At 36.4% G+C, this 12,098-nt stretch overlaps 1 protein-coding gene across 1 annotated transcript in view; it reads right to left on the bottom strand.

The window, feature by feature from the left end:
• The window catches only part of LOC310638956 (lipoxygenase homology domain-containing protein 1-like), a 215,031-nt gene that overhangs the window by 189,828 nt on the left and 13,105 nt on the right, over positions 1-12,098 (bottom strand). The window lies entirely within an intron of this gene.

Genomic DNA, 12,098 nt, shown 5'->3' with positions numbered 1-12,098 from the left:
TCCCCAAATCTCACCTTCTGATGTCTACCTTTACCTATCTAACCTTTAGTCTCTCCTTCTGCCTCCCCACCCCTTGTTTATTAAATTATTAATTAAGTAGAGTATATTAGGAGTGCCAAGATTTGCCCAGTATTCAAAATGGAAAAAAGATTATTTAGCAAGAGACATTCTGAAGGTTTACTTAAACAACAACTCAGTCCCCTACAGTCTCTATCCAAACTACGCTGAAATAACATTGGGTTTGACTCTATCCTATCTACAGAACACAACAGAAAGATAGATAGATAGATAGATAGATAGATAGATAGATAGATAGATAGATAGATAGATAGATAGATAGATAGATAGATAGATAACCTTTATTGTCATTTTCTACTGTGGGCACAATGGCACACATTAAAAATGAAATTTAGTTGCTTGCTCTCAAAGTGTACACATACATAACACACATTTAAACATACTATATACATATGTTGTATAGACCTACATTCTTACATATAAGTAACATATAAATATTAATCACTGTCCATTTTGAATACATAATGGAAGGAGAAATCTTTAGAGTTCACAAGGTTAATACTCTATGGAACAAAACTGTGACTGAATCTGGATGTTCTGCTTCGGATACCACAGAGCCTCCTCCCAAAAGGTAAAAAAGGAAAACAGGTTGTGAAGAGGATGTATAGTGTCCCAGACAATCTTATGGACCCTGCTCAAGCAATGCTTATGTGCTATGTTCTGGATGGAAGGGAGGGAACTGCCAATAATCTTTTCAGCTATCCTCACCACTCTCTGCACCACCTTCCTGTCGGAAGCAGTGATACTTCTAAACCAGACTGTGATGCTGTATGACAGGATGCTCTTGATTGTCCCTTTGTAGAAAATGGTAAAGATAGGGGAAGAAAGATGTGCTTTTCTCATGCGACACAGAAAATGCATGCGCTGCTGTGCCTGCTTCACCAGTGTCTCGCTATTGAGCGACCAAGCCAGCCTACTTGTTAACTGCACACCCAAGAATTTGATGCTGGTAACCATTTCCACAGGTGAATCATTAATGCACAAAGAAGTGTGGCTGTGCCTGCCTTAAGCAGATCTTAATGGGGAGGTTCAGCTGCCACCCTCAGAACATCACCACTAGGGCTGGCTTACTCCACAGCAGAATACAGTACTCCTGTATGGTTCAACAGCTGGCATACTAGTAAGCTAGACACCAGACTCAATGAAATCATGAGAGTTATAAGCAGATGCATTAAAGCCACCCCAACTTTCTGGCTTTCTGTTTCGAGCTATATAGCACTGGTAGCTTTACAAAAGCAAAATGCATTAGTGAGAGAATACAGACAACATATGAACAATTATGAACAACTCACTCCAACCAGTGCACACCCACCTTCATCATTTATCCATCGGAAGGTTCAAATCTAGGAAACCCACCAGTTAAGCCAACATCTGCTTATCAAGTTTAACACTGATTCTGAATGGAAAGCCAAATGGATTGTTGAAAGCCCAGTAGAGGTAGATATTTAAATCATCCTATGCAAAAGGTACCAGTTTTTGAACTACCGCACCAGCAATGGACAACCTTGAATCAGATTTGCACCTCATACAGCACATCTTCCCCTCAGTGTAACTGCAGGGTCCCATGTCAAATGGTAGACCACATCTTGGGCATATACCAGTCCAGTATGTTTTTTTTCTCACATAAATGATGCTGCGCTTCAATGGTTAAATGGCATAGACATTGGTATCTGAATGTAGATCTTTTTTAACATTCATATTTTACTACGTGTTTAATCTAGGTGAAATGTCAATATATATTGAATATCCATGTATGTACACCATATACTAAATAAATAAATTCACCTAATAAAGATGATACAGTAGCTAGAACCAAAGCTGTACTATATGCATTTCCTTTTTTCCTGAATTTCCCACCTTTTAGATTCATTGAACAGCCCAAAGTTCTAGTATTATGAGAAAAAGTCATACATACTTTGCATTACAATACTAAGAAGCAACAGCATGATTCAAGCTTCAACGCGAACTGAAGTTAGAAACATCTTATCAAAAAGTAAAACATTTTTTTATTTTATTTTTTTAGCCATGATCAGGGGTAGGCAACCTTGGCTCTTTTATGACTCGGGGATTTGAACTCACAGAATTCCTAAGCCAGCATAGCTGGCTCAGAAATTCTAGGAGTTGAAGTCCCCAAGTCATAAAAGAGCCAAGGTTGCCTACCTCTGGCCTTGGGGCAGATGTTGTAAATATAGATGCATTATGTTTGATTTGTAATCAATTGGGCAATCCTATGCACACATATTTGAAGGTGATTTTAGGATTGCACTTTGATTTTTGTATATCAAATATTTAATTGCAGGTCTTAGAGGTATTAGAATGATGTATGGCATTGATACCTTTTGATCCACAATTATCATTCCTAAATATTAAAAAGTAGCTACTCTTTGAAATGATCTTTGGAATTTAAAAATGTACCATAAAATAATTACTGGAATAATATGATGAACATTTTAACACAGGAAATAATTTTCTTAACATCAAACAATTACAAAAGCTAGACCAGTGTTTCATAATACTTACTCAGGGTTATACCTAATATGAAATAAATCCTGGTCTTCTTTTTCTGAAGAACAGCTCGAAAATAATTGAAGCTCCCTACTAATTCTCAGATTAGCCTTTCTTACACAGAAAACAAGCAGTACTCTATAAATTAAGTAAAAACATTCCATGCTATCTTTTGACTTTTAGTTTAACTCTAGCACATTTCTTATTTAATTTTTACTTTTATTGAAAAAAATTCTGAAACACTGAAGCACCGATAGAAAAAAATCCTTTGCCACGCATTTTTCCCATTAGTATTCTATTATCTAACACTTTCCTCTGGTTGTGAATTATCTTCCGGAACTGAAGTTCAATATTTTGGTTTTCAATATCATTATTCCAGCTTGTAGATTATAAATTCTGGGTCATTTTCATCCCCATAATAAATTCTTTTGATAATTATATTCAGCTAGCCAAATAATGAGAGATGATTCCAAGAGCAATAATTCCAGGTGTCCTTGCTCTTAGTGGAGCAATTGAGTCTATATCATCCAATTCTATGGTTTTCTCTCTTTGTGGCTCTATCCAGCTTGCCATAGATTCCTTCCACCCAGTGAAAAGGCAGCATCAAGAAGAGATGACAACCAAGCAACTGCATTTGATCACTATTTCTACAGATACAGAGGATTATAATGCCTTATATATGTAACATGCTGGTCTCCAGATGGCATCTGTTCTATCTAATTACTACTAAATGTATAATCAGATCTGAAGCTTCTCCTCTTAGACAGGATTATAACAAGCCTGCCATGCTAACTGTACAGGAGGCATAATAAAAGCACAGCAGATATGCATCAGAGTTCTTAACTGGTTGCCCCCATTTTTTTAGGATATATTTTTACGCTTTGTTAAGCTGACTGTAGAGCTTGTGGGTTTTTTTTCTATTTAGGCCACACTTTCCCAATGAAATAAATGCTCAGGACTGACACATTGATAAAATACTGATTAGTAATAATAGAGTTACTTGCTGAGATTGGCAACTGCAGAAAAAGGGAAGGGAAGGGAAGGGAAGGGAAGGGAAGGGAAGGGAAGGGAAGGGAAGGGAAGGGAAGGGAAGAGAAGAGAAGAGAAGAGAAGAGAAGAGAAGAGAAGAGAAGAGAAGAGAAGAGAAGAGAAGAGAAGAGAAGAGAAGAGAAAAACCAATAATCAATTACAAAAGGAAGTTTACTTGGAACAGCTTACATCCTGTGATGGTATCTTTAACACCATCAAACAACATCATCTGCCTATCCTGGGTCCTTGGGAAGGACGATAGGCAGGTAAAAATGCCAAATTCTGTCTAAACATCTGATTGACTGTGCAAGTAACCATAATAATAGCAATTACATATGAGATTCATTACAAATTCATAACAAGTTCATTAAAGTACTCCATCTAAAATAATAATTTCATACCCAAAATAGCCCAGGCAATACTATGCAATAGATTTGTGTTCAATTCTGTATGTTCAAAACATGCATTAGCTACTGGAAATTATTTTTAAATATAAGTCAGATATGCTACCTTTGCATGATTACAAATTTTAAGTTTCCTTTTCAATAAAATGACCCTTTTCAATAAGATGTTGCACTGAACGTTCTGATAAACATTGGAGTCTGTATCCTTCCCTTTTAATTTCTTTGCAGAACATGAAGTTCCAAGAATTTCCACAGTGACCTTACAACCATTTGTTGTGCTCGTGCAACATGCTTAATTGGGCTAAACTGGGATTAGCATATTGTGTGAGCATTGTAATCAGTCAGCACTGAAGTTGGAGGGTAAAATCCAAAGCCCAGGGTGAGGAGTCAGGTTAAACTAACTTGCCCAAACAGTGTATCATCTGAACAGCAGTTTCATATTTGGTTTTCTTATCCCAGGGAAGTAGCATGCTGGGTCAGGGTCAGATGTGTCATCTGAAAACAACCATTGCCTACTGGACAGGTCATTTTATACATGGAAATGGTATCACCAGACATTAGATGCCACAATAAATCTCATCATGGCTTAGTAAAATGTAAAGTATGGCTTGCATCTTAGCATTAGATAAAAACAGCCAACATGATTCCTTCTATTTTTATATTGATTGAATCAATTCAATATCTGTCTTGCATGTATCTTGAACTACTCTGGGGAAATGCTATATGGTGGAGTAATCTTGGGTAAGTGTAAACAATTCAGCTTTTAAAAAGAAACTTCTGGTATATTTTTCTATAAAAATATCTTCATAGATCTAACCACATCTTGACATACAATCCATAGTCAAGGAAGACACACTTTCTAATGGGATGTGCACATTTAGAACTTTAAGAATGTATGTCATTGAATGCTTCCACAAAATGATTGTCATGGATAGTTTTTTTGTCCCTTTCACAATATGGTTACTATGGTCAGCAAGGCCAATCCCAGAACACTGATTTCACTGATATTCATGATATATTGGATTCAGTACATCTTATTCTCTATCCTTCAGATATTCTTCCAATGCCCCTTTTCCTTCAACTGTCTGGTGTACTTGCAACATTGCATGCCCACCTATGCTCCCTGATAAATACAAGCTGTCAACATCACTGCAAGAATGAAGAATAATTTGTTGTTGTAATTTAACTGATAACAACATACATCTTGAATCCATTCCTTATCCTTAAGAACATAATTATCTGACTCTATCCATTTTGTCCATTCCATGATATAACGTTCTTACAAATAATGGATGGAGTCTATTTAGGACAAGTATAGGGTTGAGAAGTATTATATAGTATTTGAATAATTCTTTTTTCCTTTTTTTTCTGTTTTTTTTTCTCTCTTTCTATTTTGGGGTTTTTTTCCTGTTTTTAATGTATATTTAATATTATTAAGGTTTGTTTTATCCTATATAAGCTAGAAAGTGTTTCTTTTTTATTTTAGTTTTTTATATATATTTAATATTGCTAAGGTTTGTTTTATCTTATATAAGCTAGAGAGTGATGGATTTTAGAATTTATAGTTGTTAGTACATGGTTGCTTATGTTTGCCTTTCTTTTTTTCTTTTTATATATATACCTTGTATTCAGCTCTGGGAAGTCGGGGGGGGGGAGGGGGGGAGGGGGGGAGGCAGGGGGGGAGGAGGGAGGGAGGGAGGGGGGAGGTAGGGGGGAGGAGGGAGGGGGAAGGGGGGTTTTTTAAAGGAAAATTGTATTTTAAAACTTTTCAATAAAAAAAAAGAACATAATTATCTGGATATTGGTTATCCAGATACACTATGCTTAGCCTGGAAGCTTGTGGGAAGCAGGGCGATGGGAAGAATTGATTAATACAAATTTATTTATTTGTTAGACATCCTTCATAAGGAGCACAAAGAAGCATACAAAACATCCCCTCCTCCATTTATCCTCACAACAGACCTCTGAGACAGAAAGAAAAAAGTGACTGGCTCAAAGTCATTCAGTGAATTTTGTAGTTCCGGATGTAGTTGAACGTGTCCAGAATATATAGATGCCAACCCTTGGCCATGCCCACTTCGATCCCAGCCAACCGTTGCCGCTGAACCACAGTGGGCTTTCCTCTTCTACTAGCCCTCTGCCTGAATTTGTCCACCACCAATGGCCCTCCAGCCCTCTAGTCCTCCACTCCCACCCCTTCATCCCGGCTCATTCCCTGAGGCACAGTTTTATGTGGGCATTTTGCTGCATTGGATAAGTAGCCACCAGCCAATCAGGCAGTGGGTGGCAGTAATGGTGCTGGGGGTGCAGGGCACAATTAGCAGAGGGCAGGGTGATCATGGGGACTGTGGGGGGGGGCAGTGCACAATTGGTGGTGGGCAGGGCAATAGTGGGGACTGTGGGGTGCAATGGGTTAGGCCCCATGATCGCTTCGCCCACCATTCATTGCATAGTGCCTCCCACAGCCCCTACAATTGTCCTGCCCACCACCTATCATGAACAAAGTGGGCGTGGCCAAGGGTTGGCACCTAAACATTCCATACCAACTTGAAACTGGGTTTCCTGAATCCTAATACAATTGTGACCGCTAAACATGCATTTCTATTGTTTAAGTAAAATCGTCTTTGAAAAATAGAGAAAACCTAGCTTGGCAGACATTATGAGAAGAGTCTACCTGTATAATGTCCATTCTGAAGTAGCAATTAACCCCTTGATCTTGTTTAAATAAATGTGGGTTAAGACCTCAATTTCTGATTTCAGTGGGATTTTTATTGCTATTCTACGTTATGTCTCAGTTTCCTTCAAATTAAAGTTACTGACAGTGATTTTCTAAGTTTTCATTTTGAATGAATCATTCTATTACTCAAGAAAACTGTAGAGCATAGAATTGCATGCTTTTAAATACCTCCTACGCAGTATCTATCCTCCAATTTACAACTCCTGTTCAAGATTGTCCAAGGGGTCAATAATTAGTAAGGCTTTTTTTATTAACATGTGAGTTACTCTATTAAAATACTGATAAAACAGCTAAGTTAATATGGTTGACATTGGGATACAAGAAATATCTGTACTTTGCCTCACATCACAGAATTCTGACAACCTTTAACCCGCTGAGGTTTTTTTAATTGGATCATTTGGTAAATTATGGACCTAGAAAAACTGATTCGGTTGGAAAGGAAAATATCATAATATAGAAAATCTAAGTTAGGTTTCTCTAAATATACCTAGCCTACTTAGTTTCTTTCACAGAAGCTTCCGAAAATCTGTATTTTTAACCATCCTTCTAGTTAAGATTTTAGTTAGCACATCATATTTGAGTTATTTATAAAAATAATAAAGGAGAGATATAAATAAAATAAAAAATAAAATAAAATAGACTTGCTGAAATGTGAACTTTTGAAATCATAATATAATAATGCTTGTATGCCCAGATATACAGATGTTTCTGGAGTTTCAGGCTACTATACATTAGTCCTCAAGCTGAACTTTGTGAGATCTTGGCTAGTAAGTTGAAGTCAAAGGAATACCAAGTCAGATAAACCTTAAGAGACTATCACTGGATCAAAAAGATCTTTTTTTTTGTTTAATCTCTAGCCTTCCCTCTATAGCTGAGTCTAAGAGTTGTTTATGAAGGCCAATATGAGAGCAAGAAAAAAAGAAAAGAATCAAATAATTAACATAAATGACAAATGATATATTTCTCTTAAATAATTTTGCTTGAAAAAAATCAACAGGGTTCAGTAACACTGACAAAGGAATTAAAAAGAAGTGGAGCCTCGAGAAAAGCCTTGCTTAACACTGAAAAGATTTCAGTCTGGTAAGAACTCGAGTTGGCTGCCAGAAGTCATAACTCAGTATTATTCTGGCACTCTGTAGCAGATATCCAGAGGGAACGGAGTTTGCGTTCGACATACCAATCTCTGCTGAGGACTGGGAGAATTAATATCAGTGCTTGTTTGCTTCCACCCAACCAGTAAAGAAAGTGTCTTTAAACAGTAGTTTAGTAAACCCTAGAACTCCCCCCTTGGCCACCAGTCTCAGAAAAGGAGATACAGTCCATCATTAAAAGCTTAAAGAGCAATAAAGCCCCAGCTGAGGATTTTTTACCAGCAGAATTATTTAAGAAATTTCCCAATTGGTGGGGCCCTGTATTAGCAGGTCTTTTTACACACACAAATAACACTTGCCATATACCAGATGGGTGGAAGATGGTAATAGTTGTCCCCATATATAAAAAAGGGAATAAAAAGGATCCTAGCAATTACAGGCCCATTAGCCTGATTGACATTGTAGCAAAAATATATGCTAGGTACCTTTTGAACAGAATTGAAATCTGGGTAGAGGAAAACAATATCCTCACAGAAGAACAAGCAGGGTTTAGACAAAACACATCTACTATTGCTAACTGCTTTGTCTTGAACCATCTAATTGCCAAATATGCCTATAAGAGGAGACCCCTGTTTGCTGCTTTCATAGACCTTACAGCAGCATTTGATATGGTAAATAGAGAAGTACTATGGAGTAAATTGACTTCTCTTAAAATAGAACCCAGACTCCTGGCTTTGATTAAAGCCCTTTACACAAGTACCTGTTTGAGGGTGTGGTATGGGGTTAATGGGGCCCTGACTAACAGGATTCACACAAATAAAGGGATAAGGCAAGGGTGTATCCTGGCCCCATTATTATTTAATTTATATATCAATGACTTGCCAGGGTTAATGAAGGATACCATGGTACACATGCTGATGATCCTAAGTACTTACTGTAACAGCTAGCTTTATGCTGATATGATTTTCTTATTATACTCACAAGTAGGATTACATAGGCTATTAAGAAGATTCAGCTCTTATTGCCAGGATAACTCCCTAATCATTAGCAAATCTAAATAAAAAATAATGGTTTTTGGAAGAAACCATCAGAGACATAAGTAGCTATTAGCTGGTGAACCAATTGAACAGGTTAACACCTTTGTATATTTGGGCGTAACTTTTTCCAAGACTGCATCTTGGGCCTGTCATCATCCAAGGAGTACATTTAGAGCAAAAGCCCATTTGAATTTACTGCTCAAAAAAGAACCATAGTTACCCAGGATCCCTAGCTCCATTAATCAAGGTTTATAAGGCTAAGGTTACCACAAATGCTCTTGTATGGAGCAGAAATTTGGGGTCTTTATTCAACCACAGTCCTAAAACAAACACAGTCCCAGCATTTGAATGTATCTTGGGTGTAGATCCAAGAACATCTGCTGCAGCAGTCAGAGCTGAATTGGGAATTCATACAATTCATGCATTATCTAAATTAGAGCTTATAACTACTGGTGCAAAGTTAATGAAATGGAGACTAATAGACTCCCCAAGTTATGCCTACTAGAGCAAATAAAACTACAATCACAAATCTCCTGGATCACCAAACTAACATTTTTTAAAGAAGCTGTGGCCTTCCTGTCTCTTGCATAACAGGAGAACAATCCAAAAAAAGAGTTGCCCAAAGAATTAAGGATATAGAAGCACAAAATGATATAGCTATCCTTGGTAAAGTGGCTGATTGAAATGGCTGAGTAAATACAAACATACTTTTCAAGTAGACAGTTATTTGAAGTTACAACTGCCAAAACATCTTAGGGAGATATTTACACGAGCGAGATTCGAACAGCTTGACACAATGGTCAGATATGGGAGATTTCACGCTATACCCTACAATGAGTGTCTCTGCATTTGCGGAGCGGCAGAGGTAGAAGACCTGGCTCACATCCTATTTGACTGTTGCCTGTATAAGAGGGTGAGAGACAGGTATCTTGGTCTATATACCAAATGAATGACCCATTGGGATCCCCATATCAAAACAACTTACCTTATGTCCGGCCAGAACTTGAAAATAACATTTAACATAGCACAGTACTTAAACAAAATGGTTCAGTTGAGATCTGCATATGTGGGACTGATTAGGGTAGATTGCAAGGGCGACTCCAAAATATAATTTTATCACATTTTACCTATATCTTAAATTATTGTGCACTACTACAATTTCATTTTAGATTGTATTTTATTCCCATTTCATTTTAAATTGTATTTTATTCTAATTCCATTTTAAATTGTATTTTATCAAATTCCATTTTAAATTGCTTTTATCAAATTTTAGTAACAATTTGTTGCTGGAACTTTGCACTTTGATATTGCCCAAGGGCTAATAAATAAATAAATAAATAATCAGTAAAGACTTTATTTATTACTGAAAAGTTGGGGTACTGTTAGATAAGTCATCTATAGAGAAAAATTCAATTTGAACTCTTTTAGGGATGCTGCAAGAAGAATGATGTATATTTAACTGCTAATTTTGTCCATAGTTTACTTCTGTCGATTGAATCAAAGCTGAAATAAAATCAGCATTTACCAAATGTGGTTTTGATCTTGGTTGTATCACATAGTTGACAATGAAATGATCCACTGGCTGGAATATATTATTCTAATATTGAAAAACCACCTCTTAAACTAAGCCTTGTTTTCAATCAGAATATTATTCTCTATTATTCTATACTTTTGCAGCAATGTATACAATGGATGTCTAGTATAGACCTTTGCCCAATATTTGTTTGAGATGATCCCATCATATAGCTGAAGTTTTATATTACAATTGTAAGGTCACAGGAGTTTAAATATATTGCCATTCAGCAGCAACATAAATTTCTGCGTGATGATGATATAGAGTTTTGGATGACTCCAAATTTACAGTTCATTTTTAGAGACAACTCGAGACAGATATTACTAGTGCAAGAAATATGGAACAAAGGTTTGAAGTTTCCAACAAATCAATGTTTGTTGTTTTTTAAAAAAATATTCTACATAAATAACTCACTATGCCACTATACCAAATATGTGCTCACCCAGTGGTGGGATTCAGCCAGTTTGCCCCGGTTCGGGAGAACCGGTAGCTAAATTTACCTGAATTCAGAGAACCGTTTGGCTTCCAGAAGTCCAGTTTAGGCCTCAGAGGCCTGGAGGAGTCCTCCCAGACCTAGAACAGCCCATAGGAAGTATGTGGATGCCACTTCCGGAAGTCTGTTCTAGGCATCGGAGGCCCAGGCCTGCATCAAGTACGAGAACCAGTTGTTCAGGTATTTGAATCCCACCACTGTGCTCACCCCTATCTATAAATTGGCTTACTAGCAATGTATTGCTAAGATCCATGTGGTCAAGATTTAATTTAAAATTTGAGTTATTTTCCTATTTATCTTGTTTACAACTACCTTCTCATTTTGCTTTTAGTTTACTGTTTTGTTGGGTGTTTTTTTCCTTTTTGTGTTATCTTTTTGTTCTTAGGGCTTTTTAAAAAAATATATTAAAACACTGTAAAAGTAACAAAAATAAAAAGAAAGAAATACTATGATAAGCCAGACTATGCAGATCTTAAGCAAAGGTAAAATAGGAATCATCCCGTGGATCAAAAAAAACCAACCATCTTATTGTAATATCTGAATATTTTGTAATCCATAGAACATAGTCTGGTGGTTTCGGAAATTCCGAACCACTGAAGCAATGATATGATTTAATTAATTAGCAAATATCTCAGATCTTTCTGCAGGATTATCTATAAAATTATGTATTAAGATTAGCTTCTATTTGACCAGAATAATTTATTTAAAAGAAACAACTTAGTTCAATGATGTTGAAGCATTTATTTTTATAATATTATCATTTAAACTGATCAGGACCAACAATAATGCTCCAATTTTTTTGGCTGTCTAAAACTGTCCACCAGAAGGTTTTTGGTCCTTTGTATTAAAGCTTCTATTCTTTTATCTATGAAATTAAATAAGATTGGTGGGAAGGGGTTAATTCTTTTCAAACTGACCATCATTTTTCAGTGGTTTTCTTTGTAGACCTCATCTTTTTTTTTCATTTAACTATTGAAGCATGCATGTAGAAGACTGCATTATATATTGCAGTATGTTCTGAACTTTCAGGTATGAATACTTTCATAGGAAAGAAGGAAGGAAACAAATTTTGTGGCTGCTCACATATCCAAAGGTGCTGAAAAATAATAAAAATATAATTCAATTATCAAAAACTATTAAAGCAAAAAAGA

Source organism: Vipera ursinii (genome assembly GCF_947247035.1).
Source record: "Vipera ursinii genome assembly, chromosome: 3".
Classification (NCBI taxonomy): Eukaryota; Metazoa; Chordata; class Lepidosauria; order Squamata; family Viperidae; genus Vipera; species Vipera ursinii.
Note: the sequence above shows the minus strand (reverse complement) of the source record. Positions and strands in the feature narration are given on the sequence as shown.